The sequence below is a fragment of the Erinaceus europaeus genome, chromosome 16 (assembly GCF_950295315.1).
Source record: "Erinaceus europaeus chromosome 16, mEriEur2.1, whole genome shotgun sequence".
NCBI classification, from domain to species: Eukaryota; Metazoa; Chordata; class Mammalia; order Eulipotyphla; family Erinaceidae; genus Erinaceus; species Erinaceus europaeus.
Genome location: NC_080177.1, coordinates 34,857,295 through 34,872,989, shown reverse-complemented (window position 1 = coordinate 34,872,989; position 15,695 = coordinate 34,857,295). Strand labels below are relative to the sequence as shown.

At 38.8% G+C, this 15,695-nt stretch overlaps 1 protein-coding gene across 5 annotated transcripts in view; it reads left to right on the top strand.

Moving 5' to 3' along the window:
• Positions 1-15,695, top strand: part of LOC132533436 (disheveled-associated activator of morphogenesis 1-like) — a 113,886-nt gene that overhangs the window by 46,564 nt on the left and 51,627 nt on the right. The window contains exon 1 of one of the 5 annotated variants that reach the window (XM_060174898.1): positions 8,382-8,535. The exons of the other annotated variants lie outside the window; for them this stretch is intronic. The gene's annotated coding sequence lies outside the window, so the exon portion shown is untranslated. Of the gene's footprint in view, positions 1-8,381; positions 8,536-15,695 lie in introns of those variants that run through there. 5 annotated transcript variants of the gene reach the window in all.

Here is a 15,695-nt window from a genome sequence, read left to right as displayed (position 1 = left end):
TAACTACTTAATCCTGTTTAGATGGACAGAAGAGTGAGAGACCCAACAAAACACTGGGGTTTTTATGTTTTTGTTTGTTTGTTTTGTTTTTGTTTCTGTTGTTATGACTTCTCTTGAAAATACAATATAGTGCCCTCTAAAACATCAACTGTGCTGATGACACATAGCAATTATCTGTTTCAAACATAATTTAAATAATTTTTTTTACATCAAAGACTTTTCACAGAAGAGCCTCAGGCTACTCTTTGTTAGATGATTTTGGGATGAGCTGGCTGGCATCTGAATTCAAGTCCCTACTCTGCTTTGTAGGAGTGGTCTGACCTTGTGAAGGTCATGTAAATGCTCAAAAATAATGTCTCATCAGTAAAGTGGAAATAAAAGCAATATCTGCCTATGCTCTCTCTTCCCTCTTAGGGTTGTTGGGAAAACCAAATGATACAGTACACATATGAGTACTTAGAAAACTATATATTACTATACAGAGGGGATATACTATTACATGTTATGAAATAGGACAACACCCTATAGTTTTAACACTTACATTTTCTTGTGGTTATATAAAGTAAATGTCTAGCCTATAATTAGAACAGTTGGCTATTACCCAAGCAAAGGGCCTTAGGTTCCACCTGTTATAATACCCAAATCCCGAATATAGGTATGATAAAACCCAGTTAAATGTAGTTTCCTTATTACTATATTAGCTGTTTTCAGGATGGAAAAAAGGGAGACTTATAACTAATGAATTCTGTACCCAGAGCAGAACACTGCAAACCCTTGCCTATTTCAGTTTTTCCATTCATTCTCATCTCCCCTAACTTGTAGTTGTTTTTTTCTGTTTGTTTGTTTGTTTTAAATTGTATTATTTTATAAGCTCTATGGCAGGAGTTTCAGATTTGTGATACTTTTATTGAGTTTTGACTTGTTTTAGGCACTTTTCTCAACCCCTATTATGTTCCTTTCCTTGTCATACAGTCTAATTCTCTCAAGCTCTGCTGCTGAAGGCAGAGTTAGAAATGAATGAGTAAGGCAGGGGAGCTAGCTTAATGGTTGTGCAAAAAAGTCTTAACATGCTTGAGACTCTAAGGTTGCAGGTTCAGTCCCCCACAGCACTATAAAGCAGAGCTGAGCAGTGCTGTGGTAAAAAAAAAAATGCATATAATAATAATAATAATAATAATAATAAAAGAGAGAGAAAGAAAGAAATGGATGAGTTAAATTTTGAATTATAGCCTCTCTTTGAAAAAGAGTCGTGGTGGTTTCTGAATGCTCCCTGCTTACCAGTAATGATAACTTTTATATTCTAGGAACTATGTTTTTTTGCATACCATACATGTCAAGACTTGTATTATTTTTAAGCTTCAAGGAAGAGCCCTTCCCTCACCCAGCCACTATAGGCTTATTTAAAATTTCTGGAAAGTCACTTTGGCAGAAATTGCTTCCAAAATGGGAATCTTTTGAGAAATGAGGTGCTACTTTATTCACATTGATCTGTAAGTGGAACAATCTTTGGAATCTTCTCTAAAATGAGACATTTAGATTTATAGCTTGATTGTTAGGGCTCTTCTTAAAAAATAATGCAGTGCCTTGAGGGTAAGAGTTTGGTTTGAGGGAGTATATAGTATGTAGAAAGAGAATGGGTTTAGGATATGCCAAGTGAGATTGCTGATATATCCTAATTTAATGGAGTTAGATTGTTACTTTACCTCATGGCATCGTCCTTTATTTTTAAAACTCTGGTGTAAGCTTCCCACTCTGACCATTAAAATCAGCTAAAATGGTGCTCAGTGATATCTCAAATGTTTTCTGACCTTTGGGAGATATTCAGTAATTGTTATGGATAGTTTCACTCTCATTTAGTCAAACGAAGCATGACTTAGTAAATATTAAATATTAAGGGGCAGAAATTCCACCTAAATTAGCTGAAAGAAAAAAAGTTCTTTGACTTATGGAATGAGAAGTTGAGGGGATATTTAGCTTGAGGACCAGGTGGATCTGGTAATTAAGTGAACCCAACCTAAAACCTGAAACCTCCCCTTATCTCCATTCTTGTCCCTCCTCTCAGTTTCACTTTATTCTTTGGCAAATTCTAACACATAGGCAGCCATTTTAAATTCCAGCTATGTGTGACTTCTGTATATTAGGACTCTTGGACAAAGAGAGCCACTTTATTAGCTACAGCATCTAATTAAATAAGTGCTTTTGATCTCTGTGGTGTATGCCCGTGATGATTCACTCTGTCCTGGGGATGGAGTATCTTGATTGGATGCAGGCATTCCACTTGTGGATAGAGTAGTGGGGCCACTTGGTCACCTACTTCATTAACATTACATGGAGGACCTTATAAAGTAGTTCTCAGTGACTTAAGAAGTGGACAAGTAGGTAAGAAACATACTAATTAGAGGTCCCAAAGACAGATATACCATACTCTTAAATTTTACTCTCTCTCTTTATGGTGTATGTTACTTTAAACTAGAGTTTCTGGACTGTGTCTCCCATCCAAGTACTAACCAGGCCCGACCCTGCTTAGCTTACGAGATCGGGCGTGTTCAGGTGGTATGGCCATAGACTGGACTGAGTCTCATGTTGAACTACAAGTGGTCTGGGAACCTTCTATATTCATACATAGCTTTTTTTTTTTAATATGTATGTACAGACAGTCGTCTTTCCTAGTTAATGTTGTGCAACATGCTCTCTCCAATGAAGTTAATAGGGGCTTTTTCCTTTATAAGGTCATGCAACAGGGAGAACCAGCCCAGGGGCAGCACACTCACCTATGGTAAGGTCATGCATGCAACATCTTTGGCTTATCTATATAATGTTGAGAAAGCTTTACCAAAGGTCACTGTTCAGCTATTTTGGGAAGATCAATCATTTAGATTCTCTTAGGGTTCTGTGACTTCCTATTTCTTCCAGTAGGACTATTTTCTTGAATGGTGTTAACCTAAATGAAAGACGTTGGTTTTTGAACTTGGCTAAAATAACCTGTTTTGTAAGGTTTGAATCAATTTTATGGGAATTTGTGTATTTGTAGTGGAGAGCTTACCAATTATGGTGCATGCTGGCATAAACAATGGGTAAAAGAAGTTTGCTGTTTACATATTTCCCCTTTTTTATTCTCCTCAAGCACAGTTTGTCTACTGTATGCTACCACTTTTCTTCTCATTTATAGAAGTACACATAGGAGAGAGAATTCTGCATTTTGTTGTAGCCAAATCAAAAACTGGAACCAGAAGGAAGAGCCTCTCTGCTTCTTCTTCTATTCTATCAAGGTGGTGGTTTAACCGGTAATAGGTTGTTATACTCATCCTATTTTTATTTAGTATTTATTTATTAACAAGAAAGAGACAGAGACTGACAGTAGAACATAGTTTAGCATACGTGGTGCCAGGGATCAAATTTGGGACATTATATGATTATATGTTCAAGTTCCTTACTCTGCCACTGACCACCTTATCAACTATGCCCCCATGTGCAGTTTCTCATACTAATTAATCAGCAACTGAGAAGTTTTTTGTTGTTTTTTTTCTTTTCTGGCCACATACTGTCTTTTTTTTTTTTTTTTTTCCTTCTTGTTGTTTCTGTATAGGGATTTGACTTAGTAAAGGTGAAATTGCTCAAATAAAGGGAGGAAAGATATGTTTCTAAAGTTAATCCTTTGACTCACTTCTTCAGAGGTTAGAATTAGAAGAGGTTTTCCTCTAACCTCTTTATAGATAAAGTGGAGCTCTAAGGGGCTAAATAACATTGACTAACAGAACTACTTAGGGAACAGAGCTGGCATTAGGGTCTAGACTTCCCTTTAGATTAGTATTTTTTTTTTCTAGCTGCACTACATTTTTTCTTTTCCTTTTTTTTTTTTTAAGTATCTTATTTATTTATTTTTGAGAGAGATACAGAGAGAGAAACACCAGAGCACTGCTCAGCTCAGGCTTTTGGTGGTGTGGGGGATTGAATCTGGGACTTCAGAGCCTCAGGCATGCGAATCTCTTTGCATAACCATTACACTATCTACCCCTGGCTCCCCCCCCCCCCAGTTTTATTTCTAAGGCAAAATTTTCACAAATTATTCTGAAGCCATTAGTTTCTTATTAAACAGCTCAAATGTAAATTATCTCAGGGGGAGAATAAAATTGGTCTTCCTTTTTTTTTTCTTTCTTTTTTAAAATTTTTATTTATAAAAAGGAAACACTGGCAAAACCATAGGATAAGAGGGGTACAACTCCTCACAATTCCCACTACCAGAACTCAGTATCCTGTCCCCTCCCTTGACAGCTTTCCTATTCTTTGACTCTCTGGGAGTATGGACCCAAGGTCATTATGGGATGCAGAAGGTGGGAGTATGGACCCAAGGTCATTGTGGGATGCAGAAGGCTTCTGTAATTGCTTCCCCACTGCACATGGGCATTGACAGGTCGATTCATACTCCCAGCCTGCCTCTCTCTTTCCCTAGTGGGGCGGGCTGTGGGGAAGTGGGGCTCCAGGACATATTGGTGGGGTTGTCTGTCCAGGGAAGTCTGGTTGGCATCATGGTAGCATCTGGAACCTGGTGGCTGAAAAGAGAGTTAACATATGAAGCTAAACAAATTGTTGACTAATCAAGAACCTAAAGGCTGGAATGGTGGGCCTAGACCTCGAGAATTTGGTCTTCTTTATCATCATATACCTAGTAGGAGTGTTAATTAGTGACAAAAGTAGTAGTAGAGATAAGAATTGTAGTTGTATTGTTGATGATGATAATACTCTGAAAGAGCTTCTACAGTCAAACATTTTTCTTTGTATTTTACTGATACGTATTTAATTTGAACAACATCCCTGTGGGCTGTGTAGTGTTATTATTTTCATTTTATAGATAAGGAAACTGAGGGTCAGACATATAGGACATAGGAATATACATAAAAGTGCTTAGTAAATATGTGCTGAGTCAGTGAGTTCACTACATTTCCAAAAGACTTTCACAGCTATTATATAATGTGATAATAATCAAAGAAGGGTATTTGGAGGAAGTAGTAGCTCAGAAATGTGAAGGCAACTGTCAGATGCCAGAGAGGTAATGGTAATAAAGTTGGGAATGATCCTGATCTTCTGACCCTGTTATTGTCATCAGTGAGTTTTTGTTTTTTGTTTATTTGTTTTTCTCCCTATCCTAAAGGTGAGTGACTGGGAAGATTCTGAGGCAGCACCTGGTTTTGTTTTTACCTGCAAGTTGGCCATTTCCAGCATTCTTCACTACTTTGTATAGATTGAGTTTTCTTTTTTTATTTTTATTTATTTATTTATTTATTTATTTATTTATTTATTTATTTATTTTTTACCAGAGCACTGCTCAGCTCTGGCTTATGGTGGTGTGGTGGATTGAACTTGGGACTTTGGAGCCTCAGTCTCTTTGCATAACCATTATGCTATCTGCCCTCTGCCCAGATTCAGTTTTCTACTGGGTATCAATTTCTTTCATCCTTAAATACTTCTTTTAAGGAGTGTTAGTTTTATTTGCTTAGGATCAGTGAGAACTGGGAACAGCTGCTGGCTATGATAACATCACCCCAGAACTCATTCTTAACTTGGGCCCCGCGGCAAAGAAGTGGCTCACTTCATTCCTGTCCCACATCTTGGAATCTGAATCTATGCCCAAAATTTGGCGTCATGCGAAGATAATAGCAGTTTTGAAACCAAAGAAAGACCCAACACTGGCCGCCAGCTATAGACCAATTTCTCTCCTCTCCGTGTGTTACAAACTCCTTGAGAGGCTGCTTCTGTCACGTATTTCTCCTCTTACAGAGAAATTCCTATCACCCGCCCAAGCTGGTTTCCGCCCAGGAAGATCTACCTGCGAACCATCCCTGGCCCTCTCAACTTACATTGAAAATGGATTCCAGAAGAATTTAAAGACGGGTGCTGTCTTTGTTGATCTCACAGCAGCCTGTGACACGGTCTGGCACTGTGGTCTCCTAGTCAAGATCTCAAGATGCCTGCCTCCATGGGTGGCCAACACTATATTGTTTCTTCTCCAAAACAGAAGATTCCGGGTGCATCTGGGTGACAAGTCTAGCAGATGGAGACTTGTCTCAAGTGGCCTCCCCCAGGGCTCTGTTCTGGCTCCTACGCTATTTAATATTTACATCAATGACCTCCCAGAAACTTCTTCAAGGAAGTTCATCTACACTGATGACATCTGCTGTGCAACTCAGGCATCCAAGTTCGACATCCTTGAGGAAACATTCACGAAAGACATGTCTCTGATATCTGATTACTGTAAAAAATGGCGACTAATCCCTAGCACTGCAAAAACGGTATCATCTATTTTCCATCTACACCATGCCTCGGCCTCGCGTGAGCTTAATGTGCAGCTTAGCAATACGAGAATCCGGCATGAAGCCCAGCCAGTCTATCTTGGCGTTACTCTCGATCGCACTCTGTCATTTCATGAACATCTCATAAAAACTGCAGCAAAGGTGGGCGCGAGAATAACATCATTGCAAGACTGGCCAGCTCCTCATGGGGCGCGAGCGCTTCCACACTACGATCATCATCCCTGGCATTATGCTATTCCACTGCAGAATACTGTGCCCCAGTATGGTTCCGTAGCCCCCATGTCCACTTGGTCGATTCCAAATTATATTCCTCCATGAGGATAATTTCTGGAACCATCCGTTCCACCCCGGTTCCATGGCTGCCAGTTCTTAGCAACATCGCCCCGCCAGATATTCATCGGGATGCGGCATCATCTAAGTTCATTTCCCACGTCTACGCTCGACCGGACCTGCCAATATACGCGGATATCTTCGCCCACCCTGTCCAACGCTTGACGTCTCGTCACCCAATCTGGTCCCCTACGCCTACACTGAACTTCTCTGTTCCAGACTCTTGGAAACAGAGTTGGCAGTCAGCTGAGGTAAAGAACAAACACCTCATCACAGACCCCTGCAAGAGTCAACCCGGCTTTGACCTAGCACGTTATGATTGGGCCCTCCTCAATTGCTATCGAACAGGCCATGGCCGGTGCGCCGCTATGTTCCATCGCTGGGGAGCCAGAGACGACCCGAACTGCCCCTGCGGCTACAGACAGACTATGACCCACATAGTCAATGACTGCCACCTCTCCAGATTCAAAGGAGGTCTCGAAACTTTACATCAGGCTCAACCTGACGCTGTTGACTGGCTACGGAAGAAGGGCAAATGCTAGAAGAAGTGAGATCCCTTTTAAGGGGCTGCTATTCAGACTTTTCTATGTTAATCTGAGTATAGGACTTTTTCAGACTTCTTCCTGATATTTTAAATAATAGAAACTCTTTCTATTCAACTTGATGGAAATGCAAATTATCCCCAGTCCTCTATCCATAGGTCCATGTGCAGAGCAATACTTGGCTGATAATTTGAGGAAGTTCCTGTGTGACTTCCCAAGGAACTAGCTGCCTCAGTGACCCAGAACTTTTCTTTGCCTTTTCATCTCAGCAAGACTTTTGAACTTGGTTCAGGTTTTCTCTCTTTCCAAGAAAAAAGTCCTATGCCTAGACTACCTTGGAGAGATAGTAGGATTTATCTTACTTGTCTTGCAGTGCAGGGCAATTGTTTCATGTTTTCTTTCCATAGTTATTGATAGTGGGAGGACAGTTCCTCTAGCAGTTGACGTTTGGAGTTTCAAGTGGTATAGTCTGCAGGGTAATGCTTATGTCCCTGTCTTTTAAGCATATAGACATCATCTATTACCTTTTGTTTCTTCTACTGAATGGTCCATATTTAAGATAATTTGGAATTTAAGAGCAAACTGAACCTACTGCTTGAAGCTAGTAAAGATTTGTCAACTATGAGGTGAAATATAAACCAATCACTGTCTGTCTTCTCACTGAGTTAGAATCTGTAATGTTGAAATGAGAGGAGAAACCAGAGCCTCATCTTCCTGTGAATTAGCCCTCTGTGAGGACAATGTCTGCATCTGTGCAGTAACTCCTTATATCCAAGTTTGAGCAAGAACATAGTCACATAGTCACCTACTAGGTTCATAGGTGGATGAATAAAAATATACAAATTATCTACCATCCAAATTCACAATTTAGAATTTGTATAAATGGGGTAAGCTGATTCTTGACTGTCTATGAATTGTAACTATAAAGTAAACCCGGTGTGTGTGTGTGTGTGTGTGTGTGTGTGTGTGTGTGAGAGAGAGAGAGAGAGAGAGAGAGAGAGAAACAGAGAGAAACAGAGAGAGATATTGATTATTTGTGGGCATATCTGTCCTAGTTGCTCTTCCTGTATGAGCAAGTTAGTTGTTAACCAGCATGCATTTCTACAAAGGGGCTGGCTTTTACTATTTACATGCCTGTGTGCCTCTTCTGGGTGAGGCTGGGCATTTATAAGAGGAGTAATTACAAAGGAACTAGTAGGCAGATGAGACAAACATTTGTCACAACTGAACTTGTAGGCTGGTGAGATGAACATCTGGCATACCTATGTTTATTGCCTGCAAGTAGAAGAGAGACTTAATCAGAACTGCTCATCCTGGCTGATTATTTTAAGGAAATGGAAAATGGTATCTTTAAGGTAAGCAGTGATATTAGAAGAAATTTTTTAAAAAGCTGTAGAGCGTAGGGAAAAGGTGATGGTATATTTGTAGACACTATGAATGCATAGAGGTAAACTTTTTTCTATCATGTTTTCAAATAGATTGAATTTTTCATTGAAATGCAAAATCAAATATTCTTAGATTCATTATTTTAATTTCTTAGTGGTACACTACCTCTTGTTGTGGCATTAATTTTCTTTACAAAATAGTTACCTACATTTGCCATAATCTTTTGTGATCAACTGTTACACTTCCATTTGGTGACCATTTGTAATTAAGACTTTCCACTACTATACTTGCTTGCTTATTTAAGATTAAGTCAGAAGCCATGAATGTGTCAGGATGTACTATACAACTATTTCAACAGTTCTAGGATTAGTTTTTGGACTCAGGACTTTGAGTTACCAAGCAATTTTCTTATTGTATCCAACCTTAATAATTGACTACAAAAAGTCCTTAATGAGACACTTCTAACGTATATATGTGTGTGTGTGTGTGTGTGTGTGTGTGTGTGTGTGTGTGTGTGTGTGTGATAGTCAAGACAAAAAAAGGATGGCCAAACCCATTAAGAAAAAGAAGAATCTAAGATTCCCTCCCTTCTCCAATCTTAGTCTTATTCTCTAGCAGGAATCACTTTTCAGAGGATTTTGCATCATCTTATCACATGCTAGATAATTTCTTTGCATGTTTAAATGGGTATGGCCCTTTTACACTTATGAAATAATGTTTCTTTTTTTAAAAATTATTTATTTTCCCTTTTTTGTTGCCCTTGTTTTTTTTTAATTGTTGTAGTTATTATTGTTGTTATTGATGTCTTCGTTGTTAGATAGGACAGAGAAAAATGAAGAGAGATGGGGAAGACAGAGAGGGGAAGAGAAAGACACCTGCAGACCTGCTTCACTGCCTGAGAAGCGACTCGCCTGCAGGTGGTGGGGGGCGCTCGAACCAGGATCCTTATGTCGGTCCTTGTGCTTTGCGCCACATGCGCTTAACCCACTGCACCACCGCCCAACTGCCCCAAAATAATGTTTCTTATTATGGGAGTTGGACTTTTTATTTAATACATTCTGGACCTCTGAGCATCTGAAAAGATAGCTCGTTTTTTGTAGCCTTTAATAAAATTAGGGCACAGAGGTACCTTAACCAATTATCCAACTGTATACTGATAGCTTTCCATATTTAGCGACTCAGTGACTTTTGGTTGTTTAACAATATCCGTCAAAATGTGAATTCTGAATGTAAACCTCAGCTCAGCTACTGCAGACTTGGTAAATGAGTCAAAGTAACAAATTAAAGCCAAACTTTTCTTGTTATGTCCTTTATAACAGAGTTTGTAAGAGAGTAGTTTCTAGAGTCTAGTTACTCAATAGAGCAATTAATGCTCTTACCTAATTACATAGAAAATTACACTGCTGGGTGGAGCAGGCTAATTGGGCAGTATCAGTTTCATTCACACTTCCCTTTTGATGACTGTAGAATGACTTTTTTTTTTTCCCTCACCTGGACTTAATCAAGAGTGTGGTAATACTAGCATAGTAATTAAATTCAATGAAGTTTTTTTTCTTTCCTCCCTCTCTCTGTTTGGTTCTTACAGTTTTTTGGATTGCAAGGCTATTTGAGTAACTTCCCGAGTGTACTTAGCCCATGGGCAAGAAAACATACTCTTTAGTGTAACAGCTGATACTTTTTATGTTGATTGTTAGCTTTATTTAATAAAAAGAGATGCTATATGTTCACCAATTTCCCACTCAGCACATGTGTTCTCCAGTCTTTGGCAATACCTACTAACTTTCAGAATTTCCCCCTACCCCTTCCCACCCTCAAGGTCTATGCCTTGCTTTTACTATAAATATGTCAGGCAGTTTTGTAGTGCATATTAAGAGGGAAAAAAATCTGTTTTTCCTAGAGTACATATTTCAACTTTGTACTTTAAGACTCTATGTACTGCTTCTTAGCCCCCAGCAATGGCAGTGTTATCCAGCTCTTTGAGAGTCATCTGAGATTTCTGGAAGTGACATGGAACCCATTGCCAAAGGAACCATTAATCAAATAGGTATCAGAACAAATTCCTGGTATCTTCAGTATTTTCCCAGATTTTGATGGCATGTGTCACTGACTGATACTGGATCATTTGGTGTTCAAATCTCTTCATTATTGTCTTCTGAATTACATGTATTTATAGTCTAGTATGTTATAGCAATTTCAGAAAAAAGTGTGTGTGTGTGTGTGTGTGTGTGTGTGTGTGTGTGTGTGTGTGTGTGTGTGTGTTGCCAGGTGTGGAATCCAGGGTCTCACACACATCATGAACCTTACCACTGAGCCAACTCTCTTGCTCCTTGTTTACCTTTTCATTTCCATTGGATATTTGCTTTCAAAATAACAGTGGCTGGGTTTTACTGAGTCTGATAATATTATATGCCAATCATTTTGAAATACTCAGAATTGTTGATTTCCTTTCTAGTTTGCTTCTGTATAATTTGAGTGATAGTTGAAGGAATCAAGCTTTAATTACATATACTTTTGGGAGGTCTGACCAGGAAATAATTAGAATTTAATCCCATAGGACATTCTAACCTCCATTTCATGAAATTACAAGTGAAATCTTCACTTGGTCCTAAAAGGACCATCTTTTGCCACTTGTAAATTCATATGATCACCATGTTTTCATTTGGCTGTATAAGCAAATAGGCAACTCTTTCATTGATTGATAAAAGCCACAGACATTTTGCTTTTTTAAGAGTAGGGCCTCAAGAACATGTACTTCATAGAAAATGCTAGAAGCTAATTTTAATTGTTGTAGCAAAACATTCAGTGCCTAAATGGAATCCAAAGTTATTTTATAAAAGTACCTGAGGGACATTGAGAGGGCTCATTCGCTAGAGCACACACATTACCATGCATCAGAACGAGGGCTCGTGCCCCCAGCCACTGCCTGCAAGTGCCATGTAAAGCAGAGGCATCTAAGCAGTGGAGTAGTGCTGTGGTATCTCTCCTTCTATCTCTGTTTCTCCCTCTTATCCTCTATCTGAAAGAAAAGTACTTGAGAGAAAAAAAATTGAAAGTTATATCAATTCACCTTCAATAAATATAACATATCAATACATCTTCTTAATGCCTTATTTTTAATGACAAGAACACTGCTCATTTCTCTCAGTACACATTCAAAGTGTACATGACACCAAGTTTCATTAATGTATAAGTATCCTGAACTCTCCCATTCTGATTTATAATTGTAATGCCATTTGCTTTCTGACCTCCCAATTGAAGTATAGTTGAGGGGTGGGAGGGGTGGTGGTGCAGCTGGTAGAGTGTTACAGTGTGCAAGAACACAAGTTCAAGCTCCTGGTCCCCACCTGTAGGAGAACTGCTTCCTCCCCAGTGAAGCTGTGTTGTAGGCAGGTGTTTTTCTCTCTCTCCCTCTCTCTATCTCCCCTTTCCCTATTGATAGCTCTGTCTCTAGCCAATAAGTAAACAAATAAATAAAATGCTTTTTATTTTATTTTTTAAAAAGGTAGTTTAAGTTGGAACCAAATGAAGAAAAAAAAATGAGAACCCCCTAACTTCTGTTTTACCTGTCCCTATGACCATGTACAGGACTTCCAACAAACGACTTTGGCAAGCTAGAAATTGTCTGGAAATTGCTTCATAGGACATAGGATTTAAAATTAAACTTTTAAACAAAGTTTGTCACAAGGGATGAGGCAGTGACATACCTGGTTAAGTGTATGCATCGCAGAGCAGAGTACCTGGTTTCAAGCCCCTTTATGAGTAGTGAAGTAGTGCTGTAGTTGTTCTGTCTCTCTCCCTCTATCCTTCTTCCCTCTAAATCTTTCTCTGTCTTGTCAAATAAAAGTAATAAAGTATTTTTAATATATTTTATTTATTTATTAATGAGAATGATAAGAGAAGAGAAAGAACCAGACATCACACCGGTACCTGTGCTGCTGGGGGTTGAACTTGGAACCTCATGCTTGAGAGTTCAGTGTCCTATCCATTGTGCCACCTCCCGGGTCACAATAAAGTATTTTTTAACAAAATTAAAATTTAGCACATTATTTTCTCTGTAGGTATCATTTGCAGCTTTGGGAATATTTACCCTTTTTGTGTTTTATCAATATTACAGCTGGTATTGCGTTGAAGATTTTTGACATGTTGAATGACAGAGAACATTTTCTTTCTTTTTGCTGTGTTTTCCCTTCTGTTCTTATTTGTTCAACTTCTGTCTGAGTGAGATCATTTCATATTTATCCTGGTCTTTCTGGCTTAACTCACTTAACATGATTCCTTCAAGCTCCATCAAAGATGGGATAAAGAAGGTGAAATCACCATTTTTAATAGCTGAATAGTATTCCATTGTGTATATATACCACAACTTGCTCAGCCATTCACCTGTTGTTGGACACTTAGGTTGTTTCCAGGTTTTGGCTATTACAAATTGTGCTGCTAAGAACATATGTACACACAGATCTTTTTGGATGGGTATGTTGGGTTCCTTAGGCTATATCCCTGAGAGAGGAATTGCAGGGTCATAGGGTAGGTCCACTTCTAGCCTTCAGAGAGTTCTCTGAACTGCTCTCCACAGGGGTTGGGCCCACTTACTTTCCCACCAGCAGTGTAGGAGAACATAACAACTTTTAAATAGGCATCTAGTGGCTCTTCAAAGCAATATATTGACAGTGAAGCTGCCCACATTTTAGTGTGGGTTTCAAGTATGCAGTAGCTAAGTAGAATTTTAATTGAAAATATAATTATTACTAACATGATTCAGATGTATACTTAAGAGTCTTCATTGTGTTATCCTGAAGGCTTCCAAACTTTCTAGTTCTTCTAGACTAATGACACTTGCATGATGCATGTGAGACTCTTCTTATAGCCGTCTCAAAGTTCAGTGCACATAGAAATTAGTCACCACATATATATATATCTTCTGTGTACCAAATATTTAGCAAAATACTTTAGCAGCTTTACAATTAATATTTTCAATTCTGGGAGGATACCTATGCATTCGTGTGTGTGTGTGTGTGTGTGTGTGTGTGTGTGTGTGTGTGTGTGTAAGGAAAGCAATAAATATTTTTGTTTTAGCTTTAACTTAAAATGTGATATGTGTGTGTGTGTGTGTGTGTGTGTGTGTGTGTGTGTGTGTGTGTGTGTGTTTTATTGTGCAGCTTGGATTCCTTCTCTGAATGTTAGATCTTTTCATGCATCCTTTAAAACTTGGATGTGGACTTGTTTAACAGTAAGTCTCAAACTTGACTGCATATCAGAATGCCTGTGGAGCTTGAAAAAAAATCTATGCCAAAGATAATTATTTAATTGAAATGGAGTATAGCATGGGCATTAGAATATGAGGACTGGCATTTTTACACTATGTGTATACCCACATTTATTAAAATTTGCTGCCTTAAAATATGCTGCTATTGAAGTATCCTTAGAATGACTCCTATTATAGTAAATTCTAATGGATTGTCAAAAAAGTCCTGATGTATTTTACATAGAAAAATGGCATGACTGTTTCCAAGAACCCAATATTTTCTATTCCTGTGTTGTGTACACCTTTGTTTATATATTCTTGGCCCAGGTGTGAGGACATCTGTAGGTTAATTCCCAGATATGGAAACTAGGAGTTTTCTGTTGTGAATCAAATGGGAAGTGCGTTAAGACAATAGATGTTGCCTGATTGCCCTCTATTGAAACAGTACAATTGACTTTCCTATCCACAGACTTAGATTGCCCATTGTGAAAGGTTGTTTGTTTGTTTTTCTGTTTTATTTCCACACCTTTGCCCATCATCACAATTAAAAAAAAAGTTTATTCTGATTTTGGAGGGCTGTATATTCAAGTGCTTATGGAGGTTCCCAACATAAAGGGAAATTGGGGAAATCTCATTAGAAAGTATGCATGTCTCAGAAAGGTCTGGAGGTAGTTGTGGTTAAGGAACAACACCTACAAGAACCACACAACAAAAGACACGGGTGGAGGCCAGAGTACCTCTTTACTGCCATATTTCTATTCCTAATCTTGCTTCCATTTGAAGTTTTTACTGTCATCTTTCCAAAAGCCATTCTTGATGATTAACTGTAAAATTTCTAAGTAGAATTAAGGGCAGGGTGCTTCTTTCAAAGGGAGTTCCAACTTTCATAATATGACTCCCTCCTCATTGTTTCTGGGTGGCTTCTCCCTGCCTAGTCATAAGAAGGCGTCATTAGGAACAACCCTAGCAAGCGGGTATAGGTGTGGTACCAACCTTGCCCAAAATGAACCCCTCTGAGAAGCAGGTGTTGTGGAGAGGCTTGGGAATCCATTAAGCAGCGCATCACATACTTTTAATCCTGAGGAATCACCATGCATTTGACTTTCTATAAACTCTTCTTCTTCTTTTTTTTTTTTAATTTTTTTTTAATATTTATTTTATTTATTTATTCCCTTTTGTTGCCCTTGCTGTTTTATTGTTGTAGTTATTATTGTTGTTGTCGTTGTTGGATAGGACAGAGAGAAATGGAGAGAGGAGGGGAAGACAGAGAGGAGGAGAGAAAGACAGACACCTGCAGACCTGCTTCACCGCCTGTGAAGCGACTCCCCTGCAGGTGGGGAGCCGGGGTTCGAACCGGGATCCTTATGCCGGTCCTTGTGCTTTGCGCCACCTGCGCTTAACCCGCTGCGCTACAGCCCGACTCCCTTCTTCTTCTTCTTTTCTTCTGTTTATTTGTAATGACAATGATAGCCATGTCTACGTATGCAGAAAATAAGCTTTCTGGAACAAAAGTGTGATCCCTAGGTACTTGCAGGAGGTTTCTCTCTTGGTAACCAATTCAGTATTTCTTTTTTTGAAGAGACAAAATGCCTTCAGCCATAGAAAACAGATTAATAAGTAGATGAGGTCAGGGACTTGGGGAAATTGAGAAAGGAACTCAGGCCAGTGTTGTAAATGTCAGTATTCTCACAATGACTAAAGTAAGTGTGTTATGTAGTTTCTGTACAGGTAGTTGGATTGAATCATTGAAGATGTTGACCACTTCAAAATATGTAGTCAGACTAAGGTTTTAGAAATGACTTTTACCGTGTTATCCTCCAAATCCTCTGAGAATTTCTCACAACTTGCAGATAAGCTGACTGACCTACAGAATCCTTGACTTAGTGA